The 16,586-nt window shown below is 35.6% G+C and overlaps 1 long non-coding RNA gene across 1 annotated transcript in view; it reads left to right on the top strand.

Annotated features, from left to right (window-relative positions):
• The window catches only part of LOC109375333 (uncharacterized), a 109,523-nt gene extending 93,236 nt beyond the window's left edge, over window positions 1–16,287 (top strand). The window contains exon 3 of the long non-coding RNA XR_002122548.1: window positions 16,238–16,287. This is a non-coding gene — a long non-coding RNA (uncharacterized LOC109375333). The remainder of the gene's footprint in view (window positions 1–16,237) is intronic.
• The last annotated feature ends 299 nt before the right edge of the window (window positions 16,288–16,586 follow it).

Below are 16,586 nucleotides of genomic sequence, written 5' to 3'. Positions count from 1 at the left end.
TAATTTACAATAGAAACATTTAAAAGTGGATGAAATAATTTATTGCCTTCTTAAACCAAATTCACTGGATGAAACAGAACTTCTTTGATGGCTTGAGATCATTGGGATTACATGTTTTAAGAATAATAGATAATGAAGGTTAGGTTGTGTGCCATCTAATTATGTGCCACTAAGATGTTTGAAAATTCGGTAGGGTATTTTGCCTAACACCTTGGTTCATAGCTCTGTCCAGAAGTTTGAAATGGCCAGAAATCTAACCTCCCTATTGAATAACCATGAATTTCCTTTTTTTTTTTTTAAAGATTTTTATTGGAGAATTGGGGGGATGGGAACAGTGCTAGGGAATTGGGGGAAAGGGAACAGACAAGTTGCTGTTGTTTTTGTTCTTCAGTCTAGTTGTGGAGGACGTTGCTTCACTGGCCCAAGTTGGCACCATCACTGCGCTCTTCCCAATTGAGGCAGATCAGTCGCCGGCTTCTGGACGGCTGCTCACTGCGGCTGCTGGCTGCTCACGCTGGCTGCTGGCTACATACGGTAGCCCATGGCAACCCACTGCCACAGGGGCTGCAGCCTACGCTGTCATAGGCGACTCATGGCAGCCCAGCTCCAGGTTGAGCTGTTGTTCAGCATCTTAGCTGTAGAGGGCAGTGTCACTGGCCCTCATATGTGGGATCCGAACCGGGGCCCTCTGGTGTCCCAAGCAAGTTCTTAACCATCGCGCCACTCGACCGGCCCCATGAATTTCCTTTTTAATGTTGATGTTACATTTAGACATTGATTAGGGAAGGTATTTTCCATTCAAAGGCATAAATCGCAAAATATATTTTATTTGGATAACTTCAGTACAAAGTAAAAGGTGACCTACATTGGGAATAAAGAAACAATCATATAGAAGTAATTACAGTCCAAAAAAGAATTCTCAAATCCTGAGTTTTAATAAAAATGTGGATCAACCTGGGAAATAAGAGATAGCTAGAAGCAAGTGATATTGTTCAGCATAAGAGGTTAACTGAGAAAAAATAGAGGTCATAGGCAAAGCGTCTGAGTTAATGGCAGATGATTTCAACCCACCAGAAAGCCTTTCAGACAAGAAATTCGTGGCTAGAGGGAAAATGTATCAGAGGAATTTAAAGCTCACCCCACAGTCAAAGTGAAACCCTCCAAAACAATGTATTTTGAGCTAAGCTTGGAAAACTGGAAATTTATTAGTTTGGGGAAGGAATTGAAGACAGGTGGCCCAGACAAGATCAGAATTAAATAACATATCACACCAGATACAACAAATTAACCCTGTAGTCAGGCGTTACACTCAGATATGTGGAGAGGAGGGCGGGTATGAGGGGGTCCTGTCACGGAATAAAGCCAAGATAAAAAAGCCATGGGAAAGGGGAGTGTGGAGTCACATTTCAGTGGGAGACAAGAGATAAAAACAACCCAAAGAGTTTTGTGTTTTCCAGTTGTTATGGAAGAGGCCAGCTGGATTGAGGACAAGGTTAAAGAAAGGACCATTCTCTGTAGATTGCTGAAATAGGTTAATGCTGTCTGATTACCCATTAAGAAAAATATGTTTAATTATTTCTGGAAGTTAGTGGCAAAATAACTGATGCAATTATAAATAATGGGATATGCCATGCTAATCCAGAGCTTTATATTAAAAACAACTTGTGCTAAATCAACTTTGTATTAGAAACGACTTGAATAAATCATTAAAAATAATCACAATTAATATATATGTTACAATGGGTGCTTGGAGATGGATGTAGAAAACAGTAGCAAGCAAATGCTTGATTGGCTTTCATGCTGGAGGAAGTTAGGGGGAAAAGTTGAAATCTTGAGTAGTACAAATGTTCAGGCTATGATTTATGATAATTAGAGAAAGGGTAAGCTCATGCTGCTTAAAATATGAGTATTTTCATTTTCAATAATCTGCAAAGTGTTTTTCATATAAAATAAATAATTTAAGTTTTCATTGGTAAACTCTTTTGCATTATGCAGGCAAGATTCTCAATCAACTAATAATTATTTCTAAAGCAATGTTTGTGTGCCTAGTACCAACATAAATGCTATGAAAGATAAAAGAGAAATGGGAGATAGTGACCACTACCTTTGAGTAGCTGATTGTCTTCTTGGGCTGCCGTGACATTACTGGAGTGCACAAAATGAAACCAAGTAAACCCTAATGTGCCACATGAAACCAAAAGGAACTGTAATCAGAGCAAGGAGTGTTCAGAGGAGATAAGGGGAGATATGGGAAGAGACCAAGTTCCATTGAAAGGTAGATTTTGACTTGGGTGTTATGTAAGAAGTTGCCTGGAAATACCGTGTGGAGAGAGAAGACATGTTAAAGGACCCACAGGCAAAATAGGAATGTAATGAAAATTGATCACTGTATTATTCTAACAATATGACATTCTGGAAAAGCCAAACCTATGGAGACAATAAAAAGAATATTGGTTGTGGGGCGAGGAGGTGGGTAGAGAGATGAATAGAGCACAGAGGATATTTAGGGCAGTGATAATCCTCTGTATGATATTATAATAATGATATATGTCTTTATACATTTGTTCAAATTCACAGATTGTACAACACCAAGAGTGAACCCTAAAGTAAACTCTAGATCTTAGGTGATTATGATGTGTTAACATAATGTCATCCTTTGTAAAAAAAAAAAAAAGTATTATGCTGGTTAGTGATGCTGATAATAGAGGAATCTGTGCATGTGTGGGAACCAAGGGTATGTAAGAAATCTCTGTAGCTTCCTCTCAGTTTTGTTATAAACTTAAAATTGCTCTAGAAAATTAAAGTTTTGTTTTAATGGAATATATTGGAAAACGGTTTCCATTCTGCTACGTTAAGTCATTGGGAAAAGGATGCACACTTAATATTAAAAATCAATCTGTTGATAAAATGTATTTGGGGCCAATGATACGTATATCCAAGGGAGACATTCCCCAAAAATATCTTCTTCATTATCAATTTCACATTAGTTTTATTAAATCAGGAGAGAGAGAGATCCTTTCTCATGATGAATGTCATAGTGAAGACTTTCTCTAACAGTTTTCCCCTTGAGCTTTACTGGGAGGATTTCCCAGCCATTGCCTTTTGCATATTTATAGGTTTATTCATGACTGGTGAACTGACAGGCTCTTGGGTAACCTCTCTCTCTCTAGTTCATCCTTTGCTCAGTTCAACCCCTTCTAGAGCTCCCTCTTTCTAGCCTATTAGTTTATCAGTCTGTTCTTTCTGTACACCTCCCTCTCCTGGTTTCAATGAACTATAGCCCACTTAGTTTATCTGATACATTGATTCACATTTCACTGGTTCTGGTTCGTTGTCATCTCTGTAGAGGACCCAGCTCTATTTTTCTACAATATCATCAGGAGAAGACACTGGAAGTTTACCATTCTTAAATCCTTTTGATTAGACATTTTGGTCCTTTTGGCTGTGTACCCCAGACCGTTGTCCCACCTCAAACATCCCTGTGAAACCTGCCTTGTTCATCTAGGTAGGGTGAGCATTATTTGAGGAGAGACAGAGAGAGGGAGGGAGGGAGAGAGAGACAGAGAGAAGGGGGGGAGAGAGAGAGAGAGATCTCTATTGCCTAACTGAACAAATGTATTTCAGAAAGTATATAGGGGTTGGGCTAATTGTTTAGGAAGTTGTATGCTTTATGAAGTCATATTTGCTATATCAGAGATCTCAGAGATCAGCAAAGTCCTCATTTACATTCATAACGCTTGGAATTAGGCATGTAAAAATACTCAGTTTTCGCAGATATCCAACAAGCAAGATTTACATACAGTGGATTGTAAGTAAATCCATAAGAAATTCTTAATGGAAAAATGGTTTAGGAATAAACTGCAAAAATGTAATATGTGAACTATATCTGGGAAATACTCATTTTCTTCTGAAGAAGAAAATATTCCCATGTGTCAGATGAGGTAGGAAGGAATTTTCAAGTTTCTAAGACATTATTAAAAAAACCAATGCTCTTTTTGACTTGGGAGCTCTACCATAGTTGGCATGGACTTGACTTAGGAAAAAAACACAGTTCTTTTTCATTCTTACTTTACTAGCCTTAGTCATATATCCAACTCATCTCTATAAAGTTAGGTTTTACCTTTTTCAAATTGATGAGTTTTTTATTTCACAAATACTCATTAAGCATTTACACTGCATCAGAATCATGATTTAATATCCTGAGAGAGGTTTTACATATGACATGAAATTGGATGCTTCTAGGTTAAGGTAAGTTCCTGGCATAGTGGGTCCCAATCCTGTGAGTTTTATTTTCAGCTCTATCACAGAAGAGTATGTTATCTTGTCCAAATTACTTAACTTTTTTGGAGTCTATTTCCATAGTAACATGTGGAGCTAGATGACAGTGGGAAAAACTATGATATACAACTTTTTATAGTTACCAATAATGAAAGTTTGCTTCCTGGAGCAGCTTCTCCCTCTATCTAAATTCTTTTAGGCAATTAGGGGGAAGGTCAAAGGTGTTTCCTGAGTCTTTTGTTTTTAAAAAATAACAAGCTTAAAATAATCAATATCCCCAAAACAGGCATATTTGGGAGTGTTAAACTCTGCTCCCCTTCACATGCTAACATGCTCTCACTTATAAAGACAAAGGAACATTAAAACTTTCTTTTAAAATGGCAATACCTATTGCATTATACCTGCAATTCGTTCAAAATGCTTAAAAGAAATCCTACAAAGTAATGGAAGAAGAGGATAACTTTGGGGGGAAAATTTAGAAAGTACATGTTATTTATAAAGTTTTGAGTGCTACAAATCTTAATTACTTACTAAAATGGATAAGAAACCTGGCAACAATTAGAAGTATAGAAATGAAAAGATTAAAGAGAATAAAATTTAGTGGAAAATGAAAGTCAAATCAAGGCAGAACAATATTAGTTTTCATAATGCAGGTATAATTGGAGGCTATATACACACAGAGAAAAAAGAGAAGTCAATTCAAGATGGACAGATGAATGACTTCACAAAATGATAAATATAGTTTGGCTTTGAACGTGTGGAGAGAATATTGATATAAAAAGAAGAGAAATATATCATATTGGTATAGGAAAAGTAAGAGAAGGGGGAAAGGACTTCTGGTTGAAGATGGGGGAAACAGAATGACTAAGAATTAATTGGTAGGACATGTAAATAACTTTTTTTTTTCCTCAAGATGTAGACCTACTCTAAATGCTTCTATATTTGACAATGAAAAAGAATCACATGGTTTGGAAATGGCCATGTGGCTCTAGAGTGATCATAGTAGGAATGAAAAGAGGTGGGAGTCCAGCCTCACATCCCTCCTCTCCCACAGAAGGACACAGGGCCCCTGAAGTGCTGTCACAGTAAACAGGGTAGGATGACAATTGTTCTACAATCCATGAAAAGTATAGTGGGAGTGGAGTGGGGGGGGGAAGAAAAGAAAACCCCTGCAGCTCCCTGTGCTTCTGTTATTCTCCTTTTATTTAACTTGAAGCTGTTATATCTCAGAACATTTAGCGCTCTTAGACTGAATGGAAAATCCAAGCACCTAGCACCCTGATAAAGTTCATTGATTCAAATAAGTCAGTGAATCCCTTCAGGGGCTATTTTACCTCTCTGGGTCCAAGTCAAACAAGTTTGCTGCTTTGAGACTTCCCATAAGGTGGGGGTTGAGGGGTAACGGTGGATTGACTAGACTTTGAGCCTCTGGATCTTAACAGTCCTAATCCACACTGTGTTTTTACCTTGAGAACTCACCAGCCTAAATTGTTTGGCTTTTCATGCATCTGAAGCCACACATGAGCAACACATGAGTGGTATTGTGATGATTTTTTCCCATGCACTATTTAATGCATTATTAGTTCCATCTCAGATGCCTTTAACTAAATGTATCTGCAAATAATTTTTTTAAAGGGTAACCAATTGTTTTGACAACTATAGGGCAAAGCTTTCAATATCTATCTAGAGCAGCATTAAATTGGGGGTTTGTAAACCTACCAGAGTGAGGCTTTGAAAGAGCATATAGCATTCAAGTCTACCACTGAGATGCTCTCTTGCTAAGTGCCTTATTATTTCAACTACTCTAGAAAGAAGGATCAGATCAGCTTCACACTTTCATGTAATGATATCATCTAGCATTACCATGGCTAATTTCCTGGGCTTCTCTCTCTCTGGTCATTGTGGGAGTTCCTGTGAAAAATTCCATTTCTTTGGAAAATGTGGCAGTTATGAATATAGTTATCTATAGACGCTTATGTAAATACCTTTCAAGGAACTAGATAAGAATAACTTCCAGGGAAAGACATCTCACTCCATGCTTACGACACTTCCAAGGACAGCTGTGCTAACATCACCAACTAACTCAGCAGTTCTCAACCTTCCTAATGCCGCGACCCCTTAATACAGTTCCTCATGTTATGGTGACCCCCATCCATAAAATTATTTTTGTTGCTACTCTGTAACTGTAATTTTGCTACTGTTATGAATCGTAATGTAAGTATCTTTTTGTTTTCCGATGGTCTTAGGCGACCCCTGTGAAAGGGTCGTTCGACCCCCAAAGCGGTCGTGACCCACAGGTTGAGAACCGCTGAACTAACTGATAATGAAAAAGATGCCTTCTAAAAGTGCATTCTCATAGATCTTTTACCTGAGCTAGAAGACAGACAGCTAGTGATGGCATCTAGAAAGTAGGTTATCACTGCTGTTCTCCCTGTTTTCCTTCCAGGTGGGGCAAGACTTGCCCCTGATATCTGCATTCCTCTAAGGGGAGTGGTCCTTCCTCACTTGAGCAACCAAGGGCAGCCATGCTGTGGAAGACAGTTTTCTTCAGCTGGGCCAGCATCTCCACAAATTTAGGGTGGTCTATGCTTAAGATAAGACCAATGTTATCTCCTTTTTAGCAGCTCTTGGCTCAGGATAAGGAACAAGGAGATGCCCTTGAATCACTCTTTCTGTCTTTTGTTGGGGAATAATAATAACCACAGCAATAATAGTGGTAGTAGTAGAAATAACAATTGTGGGTTTCAGAGAGGAGCAACCCTGGCCTTCCATTTCAGTGGAGGGATATTACATGATACTGGAGACCTTCTTCCCAATTTTCAATGGTTATTCCTCAGGAAAATAGTCATATCTGAATGGAGAGTTTGGAAAAAAGGAGCCGAGTGGGTATAACTGGGAACCATGTGGTCTCTTTTTCAGAGCTGATCTATTCACAGAACGAATGCCTTTTGGTGCCCTCCCTGCCGTGTGGAGGAAACTGCCCCTCCTGGGAGCCATTTATTTCCCAGAGTTCCAAAAGGAAAATTAAATTAATCAGGAACAAAGTATCATCACACTTACTTAGCTGTAGCTCCAAAGCCACATTTTCCAATCAGTTTATCTTTAATATTTAGATCTTCATTTGACCCTTATGCTTACCTTTTAATTGATTCTGAACTCAGGAAAGCAACAGCATATTATTTATGGGCGTCTAAAAATTTACCAGTGATAATGTCTAAAGCTAATGTTTATGGGCCATTCACTGTCCGAATGCCATTCTGAATACTCAGTATTATAGCATAGTGGTTAATTGCTCTGATTCTAGAAACAGAAAGCTCAAATCTTACATATTAAGTGTTCTCCAATCTTGGAAAATGATATAAACTCTTTGTCCCTCACTTTTCTCATCTGAAAAATAGGAATTATACTAGCTCCTACCTCACATTATTATTGTGAACATTATATGGATCACATGTAATATGCTTAGAAAATTGTCAAGCACATCATACATGCCTGATAAGGGTTAACTAGCATTCCTTATTCGACCCAGTAAAGGAAGCACGTAATTGATCTTAGTTTTATAGATGCAGGAACTGAGACTCAGAGAAATTAAATATATTTCTCACAGTTGGCAAATGGCAGAGCTAGGATTTGAAACCAGATTTAAATAAATATAGTGTTTTGTTGCATTTCCAACCTCTGTGCTTTGTTCCCAAAAGGGATATTTATCAAGGTAGAGTGAATTCCAACAAAAGAGGGAGGGGCAGCTAAGATACCTTCATCTATCTTATTTTTCCATGAAAGGAATAAATGTCTACTGTTTCACATTGTAGTAATCTTCCTTGCATACTCTTTAATAAATGTCCTTTCTTAGCATCTGTATAGAATCAAGCATCTGCAACTATGTTTTAAGAATTGCTTACATCAAGGCTGTCACTAAGTTATGTCTAAGCTACTATTCAGATATTTGTAAAAAGTTTCCAGTCTTAAAATAAAAACCCCTAACCCACCTCTCTCCCACCAATATGAGAAAAAAATCATAGCTACATTTAGAGGCATTCTTCATACTTGCAAAATTTCAGGTATGGCATTGCTATTTTTAACAAACAAACAAAAGTTACGTAATTTAAAATAAGTCATGGTGACTTCATTTATTGAATCTTCTCTGTAGACTCAAAGGCCCCAGTTAAGTCAAAGTCCTTGGCAATCAGAACTTTTTCCTATCCAGCTTTATTTTTTGGTGGAACATTGTTTCTAGTTTAGTGTTATGTTTCAGGGTCAACAATAGTCTGTAAGGGAAATGGCATCGGATTATGGAAAATAGTCTTACCACAGAGGCATGAATTCTTCTAGTATGACCAGTCCTAATTCACAGTGGACTGGCCCAATTTACTTACTTTCAACCTATTGGATTATAGAGGCAAGAGATAATTGTGGAAGGCTGAATGATGACCACCAGCAATTTCATCAACCAGCAATCAGGGGGAAAAAAAAACCTAGGCTAGCTTGAGAGAAAACATAGGTCTACTTGAATCTGAATAGACCCTGAGGGACCAGAGGGGACTATGTGATACAATATGGTCAAAACAATTTAAAAAGTAAAGATACTCATCAGCAACCCAGCTGTTCCATCTAGTTACCTGACATATTTCTGAGAAAACCTTGACAAATTGTACATGATATGCTGTGTACCTGGTGTGATTTTTGCCAACTCATCCACCAATGCTATTAATAGTAAGGAACTTCATTTCCCTTATGACATTTCCAATAGTCTCTGTATAGTCCTCTTCAATACACAAAGGAATGGGGCCAAGAATATTGCTTAGCTAAGGAAGCATTTGACAGAAAGCAGCAGCTCTCCTAACTCTTGTTGTCAGCCTTCACTTACATAAAACTTGAGCCTCTGACTCTGAAGCTCAAAGTAAAAGGTTGTCACCAAAAATCCACAAGTGGGTTGTCCAAGCTCATTAGATATGTCTATATCTGACCGCAATTGTGTCTATTACTTATCCTTTCATGAACGATAAGGACTTCTTAATTAGTGCCTGAGAAAGCGAAGGAGGCTTTAACTGACAGACGCAGTATGCATGGTTTTGCTATCATGAAGTCAGTCATGTAATGAAGCATAAGCCAGGTTATTACTCAAACACAAACTACTAAAATGCTACAATAGACACTTTGTGAATTTCACCCATCACCATTATAAACAGTAGAACATTGGCATGCACACAAAAGTAAATTTCCTTAATGCATCCTTAATTTCATCTTGTACATTCTTTGAATAAACTTTTTTTTTTTTTTACAAAGATAACACTGAAAAACCTCAATGAATAAGGCATTTTCTGTTTCTAAAAGGATTATCATTCTTACTTAAGGAAATGCAGCCAGTAAGCCAAATCATTCACAAAGTTACAAAAGACTGTAAGCCATGTTTATGAGGAAAGCAAGCAAGGGAAAAATTAATGAAGCCAGAAAAAGAAGCCACTGGAGAAAGAGAAATATTTAAAGACTAACACTGAGGGTTTCTTTTTTTCCATTCTATGAGGCTTTCCTTTCTTTAACAGAATTTTCCTCTCTCAAACTTCTTGATAGAAGGCAGATTATTTATGGTAGTTTCTTGCAAGCTCTGGTTTATCACCCTCAGATCTCCAAGACTTATAATAGGGATAACAAACACAAAAAGGACCTGCTTTTTTTCTCCCTCTCTGTCTTCACAATTCAGTAGCCATCTGCTCTTAGACATACCAGTATATGTTTATCTCCCTTTCCATTTACTGATTGCAATAACTTCATATGCTATCCTATTCTCTTGTCTATATCATAATACAGAATGTCATTCTAAACTCTATTATTTCATAAATGGGTCTTCACTGATATGGCAATATGACTTCTTTCCAAATTTATTATTAATTTTGGAGAAATTTATTTTACGTGGTTTTCTCTTTTTTCGGTACCGTAAAATATACAGGGCAATGCTGAGTCCATAAAAATCCTATTTTAAAAAGTGTGCATTGACTCTATGATATGTGTTTAACAATCTAGAACTAAGCGACCAGACTCTGCTTTACAGAAGGTTGCTGTTCTTCTCATGTGAAGTGCTGCTGATGTGAAGAACAAAATTTTTGATGCAATTGAATCTAAATATATCCAGATGCTTTTCCTAATGATAGTTTTCAGGATTTTAGATCCAGACGGTACCTTACAACTTGCTGAAACTGCTTCGCTTTGTCTTCGCTCCCCCTTTTTTTTTTTTTTAATGAAGAATCGGACATAGATATTTAGTGACTTGATCAAGACTGTAGATTGTTAGTTTAAGATCCAGAATTAGCACTTCGGCCTTCTTAATCTCTGCAGCTAATATGGAACTCTGTCTTCTTATTCTAATAATAGTTCTTTCATGTTAGGAAACTTACTATGTTTTTAAATTTAGAGACTTTAAAATACTTAAAAACAATAAATGAAACATAATTGGTGATAATTGCATCTATCAGATATAAACAACAGTATATACCCAAAAGCAATATATATTTTTGGTATATATTGCTCTAGTATTTTCCTTATATAAATATTTTTTAAAATGTGTCAGTGTTTTGTCAAATTGATACGTTTCTTATTGATTTCATGGAGTTTATTGTCTTGACTATGACAAAGTTGAGTGTAAGAGGAAGACTTTGGAATATTCCATAAACATTGCATAAAAATATTCAAATATTAAGCCATGTGGGGGCGGCTGGGTGGCTCAGTTGGTTAGAGCATGTGCTCTGAGCAACAGGGTTGCCAGTTCGATTCCCACATGGGCCAGTGAGCTGCGCCCTCTGCAACTAGATTGAAAACAGCGACTGGACTTGGAGCGGAGCTACGCCCTCCACAACTAAGATTGAAGGACAACAGCTTGACTTGGAGCTGATGGGTCCTGGAAAAACACACTGTTCCCCAATAAAGTTTAAAAAAAAATATATTAAGCCATGTAATTTTTATTTATGTAGAAGTCCAAAATATTACACAAATGCAAGAACTGCACTAATCTGAGCAGGAATAAGACTTGACCTTCACCCATTGTCTAGTCTCCCACTGGACTTTAGAATTGTCTTAGAGAGACTCTCAGGCTGTGGGAATTTGGTTTAAAAGCCATTCTAGGGGGGTCTCTAGTTGATGCATAGTAATGATGCTTTCAGTCCCTGTTCTGACACTTTTTATAAAGTTCCATTCTTTCACTACACTCACTTTGCTTGGAAAGGTGATGCTAGACAGAGCTTGGCCTGTACCACAGATGGCTTTCTGTTGCAAACGACATTGAACCAGTTTCTCCTGCAGGGCGTATGGCATTTATAACAAAAAAACAAACAAAAAAAATTCCATAGAAGGAAATTCTTCTTAGATTAAAGCTGGCAAATTTCATGATTTTTAGGTGAACTATTTTGTCATGACATTCCAGTAAGATTAATAGCACAAATGACACATTTCACAGCAACCCTGCCTGACCCTTAAAAGATGTGGCCCTAAAACAATCACGTAATAAATTTTAAAAGTATATTATTGATTCCTTATGTCCTAAACCAATTAATTTTAATGGAAAAATCTACCTCTTTTATTACTATATAGAATGTTTGCAGAAACTAATAAAAAAGCTATTTTATTTTTTAATAATTTATTTTTACTTTTTAATTACAGTTGACATACAATATTATATTAGTTTCAAATGTACAACATAGTGATTAGACATTTATATAACTTACAAAGTAATCATGCTGATAACTCTAGTATCCATCTGACACTTGCATAGTTATTACAATATTATTGACTATATTCCTTATGCTATACTTTATATACCCATGACTAATTTGTAACTGTCAATTTGTACTCTTAATTACTTTCCCTTTATCTGTCCTTTGACTCAAGGTCCATGTTTTTTATCATTTTGAATATTTCCTCCCAATTCCTTCTGGCCTGCAAAGTTTCTGTTGAGAAATCCGCTGACAGTCTGATGGAAGTTCCCTTGTAGAAAACTAACTGCTTTCCTCTTGCTGCTTTTAAGATTTCTCTCCTTGTCTTTAAGCTTTGGCATTTTATTTATGATGTGTCTGATGTGGGTCTCTTTCAGTTCATCTTGTTTGGGACTCTGTTTCCTAGGTTGTATACCGGTTTCCTTCACTAGGTTACGGAAGTTTTCAAACATTATTTCTTCCAATAAGTTTTCAATTTCTTGCTCACTGTCTCCTCTATCTGGTAACCCTGTGATGTGAATGTTGGTATGTATGATGTCCCAGAAGCCCCTTAAACTGTCCTCATTTTTTTGAATTCTTTTTCCTTTTTGCTATTTCACTTGTTTGTTTTCTGCTACCATATCTTCTAAATTGCTAATTCAATCCTATGCCTCATCTAATCTACTGTTGATTCCCTCTGATACATTCTTTATTTCAGTTATTATATTCTGCGCTTCTGACTGTTTCTTTTTTATGTTTTCTATTCCCATTTTTATGTTTCCTATCTCTTTGTTGAAGTTCTTTCTGAGATCATTGAGCATCCTTATAACCAGTGTTGTGAACTCTACCTCTGAGAGATTGCTTGTCTCCATTTTGTTTAGTTCTTTTTCTGGAGCTTTGTTCTGTTCTTTCATTTGGGATGTTTCCTTGTCTCCCCATTTTGGCTGCCTCCCTGTGTTTGTTTTTATATATTAGGTAGGGCTGCTATGTCTCACAGTCTTAGTAGAATGGCCTGATGTAGTTGGTTTCCTGTGGGGCCCAGTGCTGGTAGGAATATAAAATGGTGCAGCTGCTTTGGAAAAAGTTTGGTAGCTCCTCTAAATGTACAACAGTTACCAGAGGACTCAACAATTCCATTCTTAGATATATACTCAACAGAAGTAAAAACATAGTTATACAAAATCTTATATGCAAATATTCACAGCAGCATTATTCATAATAGCAAAAAAAAAAGTAAGAAAATCCAACTCTCTACCGTGTTTCCCCCAAAATAAGACCTAACTGGAAAAAAAGCCCTAGCATGATTTTTCAGGATGCTCGTAATATGAACCCTACCCTAAACATAAGCCCCAGTGAAGATCATCAGCCAGACATGACTGTTGGAATACATGTAGAATTTTGTACATGAGTAAATGAATAAATGTAGATTGTTGGAGCAAAAATTAATATAAGACCCAGTCTTATTTTCAGGGAAACATGATATTAACTAGTATAGTATATCCACACAATGGAATACTATTCAGACATAAAAAGAGATAAAGTACTGATTCATGCAGCAAGCAGGATGAACTTTTGAAATACCATGCCAAGTGAAAGCAGTCACTCACAAAAGATCACATCTTATATGCATCTATTTATATGAAATGTTCACAATAGGCAATTCTATGAAGACAGATAAGTGGTTGCCTAGGCCTGGAGGACTTATGGGGGAATGGCATGTGACTACTAATAGGTGTGGGGTTTCTTTTGAGGTGATAAAAATGTCTTAAAATTGATTGTCGTGATGATTGCACCACTCTGTGACTATATGAAAAACTTTGAATTACACATTTTAAGTGGTTATAATGTTATCAAAATAAATGCCCATTTATTCTACATATTTTAACTTAATGGAAAAAATAACAAACTCAGAAGTAATTAGCTACGTTGCTGGAATCTGAGGCTCTTTAAATGGACAAAGTCACTTATTTTTCACATTATCTCTAGTTAATATGCAAACACCTGGGATTAAAAATCACAATAATTTTATCAGTCACCCAGATTGTTCTGGAAATTAAAATATTTAGCATAATGAAGACAGAATGGAGAAGAAAACTGAAAGATTGTCTGATAGTTTTGTATATTCCAGTGAGTGGGTCTCTGTTACCCTAGGGAATTAAATTGACTTTTTTTGGGGGTGGGGATTTTAATATGAATTTTTGGTTATAACCTAACATCAGAATCTGATATTATATACATATTATATGATGATTTGAAGATATTTTCTTCCCAAAGTTCTTCAAAGGAAAACCAGTATGAAGAAAAATAGTTACTTTTTTTTTTGATGCCTGGTTGATTTGTTTCAGCATAAACTTTAGACTGTCTCCAAGGTTACAAATTTGAAACATAAAGTACAAGTGCTATCTGTGAACAGATAGCCAAGTTTTTATCCAGGAATAAAAGTGATTTTCATATCTAGAGCATATTGCCAATTTACTTTAAATAACTGGAATATTAGAATGCATCAGGATTTCTCCAAGAAGAATAGTCACCAAACCCTTTTCAGAAAAATATGTGGTATATGGTTGATTATATGTTGAAACACCAAAAACAACAGCAGTTATTTTGCAGGTTGTTTTATAAAGTACCCTTATTCAGTCTGTATTTGAAAATTAGAAATAGGTAAAAATATAGTTTCCAATTAAATTGAAAGACATAAATACATGGAATTGTTGAGAGGTAGTAATTTTTATATTGGAAAAAAATAACTGAGAAGGGCAAAGTAAAACCACAGGATTTGAAGAATAGCAATTTTTGCCTGTATGACCTTGACCAAAGTATTTAATCTTTACCCTATTTTTTACCTGAAAAAAAGTGTTAATTATTTACCTTGTAAGCATCTGATAAAATGCCAAATAAAGTGGAAATCAACATTAAACCGTCTGTAATGCTCACTGAAATGAGCTGAGCCTCCATTCAAATTATGCTAACAGAACTTGAGACCAGTGTTTGCTTTTCTCTTTACAACAACACCAGAGGAATGCTCTCTCTAGAGTAATAAAGATGCTTTTAATAGTGTGAGATTAACATGAAAATGTAAGACTTGCAAAATTCATACAGATTTTGGCCAAAAGTTAGATAGAATCCATTGGAGGCTCACAAAGATGGCATGTATAATAGTGCCTTTCATCTTCCAAGAGATTTAAACCCTACTTAATTCTTTATGTACCACTTTTAATGGCAACTGAGTTATAAAAAGAGAATCTGTAGTTAGAGACCATGAACCTCGATGAAAGTTAATTTCAAAGTCAAGGTTAGTATTAAATAGATCCACTCAAAACAATAGATGATGCCTCATAATTGTCTATGATTATATTAAATTAGTGTCAACAACCTCATTATAAAGAGAATACTTCAGAAAAAAAAATCAATGATTAAAGGGAAAAAATGAAATAAATTCGATGTACAAATTAAATAAATTACAAGGTGCAAATTATTTCCTTTTCCATAAAAATTTCAAGCACATTTTTGTTGAAGAAGATGTCATGTGACTTTGATAAATACAGACTGCCCTCCTCATATCATCATGAAAATTAAATGCCAGATCAGATTGTAGGGTTATATGTTTAGAAGAAAATGTAGCCATATATATATATATATATATATTGTCTAAAGGTAGGGAGAACCTTTCTCAGTAAGAAAACAAAGGGATAAAAACATTTCAAAAAACACAAATTTCACTATACTAACTTCTATAATTTTAAAAGTATTCCATAAAAATTTATAAGCAAATACCAGTGTGCAGAAAATTATTTTCAACATGTCACGGGAAATGAATAAATATTGTAAATTTATTGAGCTTTTATGAATCAGTTAAAATTATAGAAAATGGATAAAGAAAAAAATCAGAGAAAGAAAATACAAATGGCTAATACACATATAAAATATTTAAACTAATTGATAACAAAGTCAAAGTTCTAATATTAGCAAAGAGATATTTTAAAATGAAAATATATACAGTTAAAAATGGTGTGTAAAAGTAGCCATGGGCTGAATTTTTAAAACAGTTTTATTGAAATATAATTTACAATCTAGACAATTCACCTATTTAAAGCATACAATTAAAATTATTCTTAGTATCCTTAGTATTCTTAGAAATGTGCAGCCATCATCACACTCAATTTTAAAACATTTTCATCACATCTAAAAAAATCTATTACCTTTAGCTACACCCTCATATTTCTTGTTCCCATCCCCCAGATTTAAGCAACCACTAATATACTTTCTATTTTTTATAGATTTCCCTGTTCTGGACCTTCCTGTGATTGAAATCATGCATGTGTAACGGTATGTAGTCTTTTATGACTGGCTTTTTTATAGTGAACATAGCGTTTTCGAGGTTGATCCATTGTGTAGCATGTATCAGTACTTGATTTCTTTGTATGCCTAAATAATATTCCATTGTGTAGGCATACTGCATTTTGTTTACACATTCATCTGTTGCTAAATGTTTTTGATATATTGTCTCCTTTAATTCCAAACAAAATCCTAAGAGATTTATCCACTTTGATCATTGGAAAATTGCAGTACTTACTACATCATACTATAATAGATTAGTAACAGGAGCCTCTGGGATTTAAACGCACA

The sequence above is a fragment of the Hipposideros armiger genome, unplaced genomic scaffold (assembly GCF_001890085.2).
Source record: "Hipposideros armiger isolate ML-2016 unplaced genomic scaffold, ASM189008v1 scaffold_930, whole genome shotgun sequence".
Lineage (NCBI taxonomy): Eukaryota > Metazoa > Chordata > Mammalia > Chiroptera > Hipposideridae > Hipposideros > Hipposideros armiger.
The sequence above is the reverse complement of the archived record's forward strand: the minus strand, read 5'-3'. Positions and strand labels throughout refer to the sequence as shown.